Source organism: Pundamilia nyererei, unplaced genomic scaffold (assembly GCF_000239375.1).
Source record: "Pundamilia nyererei isolate P.nyererei 1_Seehausen unplaced genomic scaffold, PunNye1.0 scaffold00499, whole genome shotgun sequence".
In the NCBI taxonomy this organism is placed as follows: Eukaryota; Metazoa; Chordata; class Actinopteri; order Cichliformes; family Cichlidae; genus Pundamilia; species Pundamilia nyererei.
The window spans coordinates 166,408-170,459 of record NW_005187900.1 but is presented as its reverse complement, the minus strand read 5'-3'; the positions used below and the strand labels follow the sequence as shown (position 1 = coordinate 170,459).

Sequence of the window (4,052 nt, the reverse complement as noted above, 5' to 3'; positions counted from 1 at the left end):
AAAAGTCACGAGCGGCCCACCGGGCAAATGCCCGGTATGCCCGATAGCCAGTCCAGCCCTGTCAATCACCAATCTCTATTTCTGTCACTCCCTCTCTCTCGTCTGTGACTAGAATCATTTGAATAAGGTGATATTTCTTTAATTAAACTTTTGTTTATGTGGATGGAGACCTGCTGGTTTTCACAACCCATCGCAAAGATAATAGAGAGAGAAGGCCTGTTATTTTCTTTTACACGTGCCTATGTACCTGCTTATAAATGTACGGTCACGTGACATTTGTGTTTCGAAAAATTGGAGCTGAGCTCGATGTCAGTGTCGAGCTTCCCATCCCTGCAGAGAATGTTTATCTCATCCTTTGTGTTTTTATCTTCTTCGAGACTTATCCCCTACAAATTTGTTTCACAGTTAGGTGCCTGACTGACAACTGTATAAAACAAAAGCTACATACAATATTCGAAGCACATAGCGCGCAGTTGTAAATTCCCCCTAATTTTGGTATGATCCGAGCTCAGGCACTAGCTGACTGAGCACAACAGCTGCTGCCTGCGAATTTGCTGTTGGAGAAACGCAGACAGGCAGACAGAGGAGAGCTTAAGTTTGACCAGGTACCAAAGCAAATATTTCGTACTGTACAAATAATGTGAATATGGCGGTGTATCACAAAAGATTGATATCAAACTGAACACTTGACCCATATTACGTTACTTGCTCTTCCAGTGAATCAACAAATGGCGAAATGAAAAGCCAGACAACAACAATGCTGCAAAACAAGAGGAATTTCAATACACAGCAGTATAGTTGAAACCAGATATTTACATACACTTTAGGGAAAAAACATAAAAACATTTTTTTTTACTGTTAAACAAATCAATTTAGAGTAAACTTGTTTTGTTTTAGATAAATAAATATTGAAATATCTTTTGAATTAGTTAAATGTCAGAATAAAGAGAGAGAGAGAGCTGTCTATTTTTTATCACGTTTTTATTGTGTCTTGAATTAATAAGAAAACTCCAGATGTTTCCATTTTGAGCTTAAGAAGCTTCTGATAGGTTATTAGAGTCCATGTGAGTAAATTTGTGGCACAGCTGTGGATGCATATAAGGCAAAACACAGAGCCTGTTTCTTTGACATGGGAAAATCAAGAGATATCAACCAAAACACGAGGGAAAGAATTGTGGAGCTCCATAAGTGTGGCTCAATTTTGAATACAATTTGGGTTCCATTTGCAATTAAGAAATACAGACAGTTTCTCTGTAAATATATTGTTTCAACTGTATATTTGATGATATTGGTGTTTGGCTTGATTGTTAGCACAAAGAGGGAGAGAGAGGAACAGGGAGGGGGATGATAATGAGGACAGAACAGAGATATGGAACAAGAGCCAGGTGCACTGAAAAAAAGGCCATGTTGGATTTACTTAATTCAATAGTGGACATTGGTTGCACACAAATGTTTTGCTTTGGCAGAAACCTAAACTGAGTTAAATCAACACAACTTTTCATATTCAATAAACCTGTGCATTTTGTGTTCATAAAACGCGATTGAAACATGTTTGTACTACTTGGTCACTTAAATACTACATGTTGTCTTCATATTACACAATGTTCAACAAAGTCTAGAGTCTGGTTACCATAAAAATTGAATGGATCTACAAAAACTGCCATCATCCTATCTTTATCTTGGTTGCAGGGGGGCTGGGAAATAACCCTGAAGTGATAGGTTACAAGGCAGGGTACCCTGGACAGCTCACAAGTCTATCACAAACAACCATTTGCACTTACATTGACAGGTAATTTAGAATCACCAATTAACCTAACAACTGAATGACTTTTAACTGTGGGAAGAAACCAGTAGACCCAGAGAGAAGCCAGTGCAGATTTGAACCCAGGACCTGCTTACTGTGAAGGAACAGCACTAACCACCATGCCACCAGATTTAGCAAAAGTAGGAAAGCTATGATTTCAAGGCTTGATTCAGAATTTTTTGTGCATTTTTGTCCTTGACTGGTTAAACTGCAATAAATAGCAATAGTATACACATGATGTGTGTGTAGTTGTCTGCCTCTTAGAACTCCAGTGATTCTGCTGCAGTTTGACATCTCGTGCGATCTTGTGAATTTCATGAGTTCAGCAACTAACCACTCTTACTAGATTGTATCATGTCATCTTAACAAGAACAAATTAAGTTGTTGAATTTTGTACAAATCCTTCATTATTTAATTACGTTCATAGAAACATGAAATTATTGTGTTCAAATTACAAGGTAGACTTTTTTAATGTAACAACCACCCAATTTACTTTTTTTGGTATACCGAAAAAAAGTAGAGGTGGCTGCTCGACTTGACTGAGATGGATGCCTTCCTGAAACCACGATCCAAAGCACGTAAGACTGAAATCCCGTGCAGTGTCGCAGTAAGTCATTGACTTACTTCACTCGAACAGGACATGAACGATTTAATCTAGCCTCCCTGCATATCATGTAGTTTCTACACTATATAGTTACACTTAACTTTGAAGCATGATTTACGTAAGCATGATGCTTATGTAAATCCAAGAGCTGGCCAATCCCTTTTTTTCAGTGTGAGACAGACCTGTTAGTCAAATGGTTGTTTGCCAAAACTAATTAGAACTTTTGAGGTTTGTTATTTTTCAAATTCTATATTTATTAAGTTATGTAGGTTTGTTTGCACAACAAGGCTAAATAATTAAATAAACTTTTCTGAATCTGAATAGTGTACTTTCGTAGAATTAGAAAATAATATGGTACAAACTAGTAACTCATCATATTATCTATTGAAAAGGAATACTTGAATTAATTGAAAATGTCATTGACAGGTTCGCAAAACTCAAGCCTTGAAGATACAGTCTCATGTTACCACAATATAGAGGTGTTGTCATTGTAGTGCAGGTCTATAATGATTTTCAGTGCTACTATCATCTAGTTTTGATTCTGGTTCTATTTTGGTTAAGTCCTCAGTAGTCCTGATTTTGAACTGTTGTAGCCCTGTTTTAATTCCTGATCCTTTCTGGGTCTGGTTGAATTGGAGTTTAGTCCTCGTGTCTTGATACAGCTCTAATTTTTTTCTGCCTTGCTGTTGTATTAAAAAACTAGTTTAAGGTGTCCTGCATATGTGATATATATTTTTTTCTTATATGAAGTTATTCTTTTTCAAACAAAACTCAAAACACGGCCTAATAAATCTTCAACTTCACGCCATGTTTTTCAGTCATTTCTACACCCCCCCCAATCCCACATGCATGCTACCGTTTAGGGCTAAGCCCCAGGTGTATGCATGCATGACCTTCTTCCTATTTTACGTTGAAGGTCCGCGTCATGTGTCAGTTTTGCGTCTTCCCTGTCTCGTCATGTGTAATTGTCATCAGTCGTGTCTCCTAGCTGTTCCCTCTTTGCCCAGTTCACCTTTTGTATTTCTTGCCTGTGCTTGCACCTGTTCGTTGTCGCGTTGCCCCTCATGCTGTGTGCATCTCCCTGTGTTCCCCTAGGTTTCAGAAGCTCAGTTTAGCCTGGTTCTGTTTTGTATCACTTCCTATCCGGCAATGAAGCAGTGTTTAAGTTCATGTTCTGCCTGTTAGTCCTGCATTTTGGGTCCAATTCATGCTTGCCACACAGCTGTAACATAAGTTACTCGCGTAGCCTTGATTCGTTCACATGTAGCAAGGGATTCAGTTGTGTTACTTTTGGCTATTTGATAAACAGATTTCATTTTAAGCTTGAGTCCTTTAAACTCCCAAGAAATTGAGAAATTGTTCAAATATTTATCACTGTCACAGTCATTTTTCATTTATATTTGGAGGCTAAGACCTCTTTGTTATGCCACATTTTTCTTATGCAGGAAAAACACTGCAATTGTATGTCAGCAAGATGCTGCAAAACTGCCTAATTTCAAGATTTGGTGTAGAGACAAAGCACACACACAGAAAGTAAGATATTGAAGAAATTGTAATCTGATAGTGTTTCATGCTTTTTACAGCTCTCCAGGTGATTGGTGGAAATGTGAAAGTGGTTCAAGGAGGTACTGCTATCCTACCGTG

General features: G+C 38.0%; 1 protein-coding gene across 1 annotated transcript in view; it reads left to right on the top strand.

Annotated features, from left to right (window-relative positions):
- Positions 1-4,045, top strand: part of LOC102192017 (nectin-3-like) — a 37,999-nt gene extending 33,954 nt beyond the window's left edge. Inside the window, exon 9 of the transcript XR_001290658.1 lies at positions 3,992-4,045. The gene's annotated coding sequence lies outside the window, so the exon portion shown is untranslated. The remainder of the gene's footprint in view (positions 1-3,991) is intronic.
- The last annotated feature ends 7 nt before the right edge of the window (positions 4,046-4,052 follow it).